This window comes from Lepisma saccharinum, chromosome 6, assembly GCF_977018435.1.
Source record: "Lepisma saccharinum chromosome 6, izLepSacc3.1, whole genome shotgun sequence".
Classification (NCBI taxonomy): domain Eukaryota; kingdom Metazoa; phylum Arthropoda; class Insecta; order Zygentoma; family Lepismatidae; genus Lepisma; species Lepisma saccharinum.
The window spans coordinates 79904634-79905866 of record NC_139234.1 but is presented as its reverse complement, the minus strand read 5'-3'; positions in this window follow the sequence as shown (position 1 = coordinate 79905866).

The following is a 1233-nucleotide window of genomic DNA, read 5'->3' as shown; positions in this document are numbered from 1 at the left end:
CCATGTTACAAACTGGAAACTGAAACACTGTCGAATCTTGATGTAATTGTTACGATGCGGCGAATCAACGAACTGCTATGTACGTACAACGAAGGCAAATCGCACTTTTAAGTTACTATTTTTTTTAGACCTGGAAATGGGGAGGGGAAGTGAGAAGATACTTTTTTAACTAGTAAGCCAAAAGTTCATTGGATTTTCCTCTTAAGGACTGTTTTATGTAAAAAATATTTCATATCTTAGGAATATGTAACATTTAGTAAAATATGTAAAAATATGTAATATAAAACTTCACTGTGACATCTCTACTGACGTAATTCGTCAATATATTTTAATTCCACGCTTGTACAGTGGCTCTCAAAAGTTTTAGGACAACGACATTTTAAACTAGGCAACCCAACTTACCCAAGGTGTTGTTGGGTTGCGTGTAGAGTTAGGCTAAATTTCAGGGTTGCCACATGCACAATAGATATTTATAAAATACGCGAAAGAAAGAAATCCAAGTATTATTGTATAAAACTAGAATAGAAATATCAGTATTACATTTGTTGCAAATGAGAAATACGTACTTTCTGAAAGAAAGAAAATCGATTTTCTAGTATTTCATAGCTGATGAGTCTACACAAAGGAAAAGATGAGAGATGAAACAGAAGGAGACAACAGAGAGGAGAAGAGGGAAAGCAAAAGGGGAAAAGGAAAAGCAAAGGAGGGAAGAAAATGAAGGACAGAAGTGGATAGGAGAAGTAATGAGGAGAAAGGCAAAAGATGCGAGAAGAGATGAGGAAAATGGAGCAAAGAGGAGAGAAGAGAGGAAGGCAAACAGAATGAGAGAAGAGGAGTTTGGAGAGAGGAGAAGAGGAGTTTGGAGAGGAGAAAAGGAGAGAGAAGAGGAGAGTGTAGAATAGAGTGAAAGAGAGAAGAACGAAAAGAAGAGGAGAAGAGAACAGTGGAGTCGGAAATATAAGACAGGAGAGGAGATAAGATGAGTGGAGAAGAGTGGGATGGAGACAAGAGGGGAGAAATGGAGGGAGGGCGATATGAGATAAAGCAGAGGAGAAGGAGGGGAGAGAAGAAGGAGAAGGAGAAGAGAAGAACAGAAAAGACTGGAGACGAGAGGAGGGAAGATGTAGTTGCAGAAAATATCGTCTCGGCGTCAAGAATTGATGCATTGATCAAATTATCGACATGAAACATTCAATAACATTTTAAAATGTATTGGAGAATGTATTAGATGTG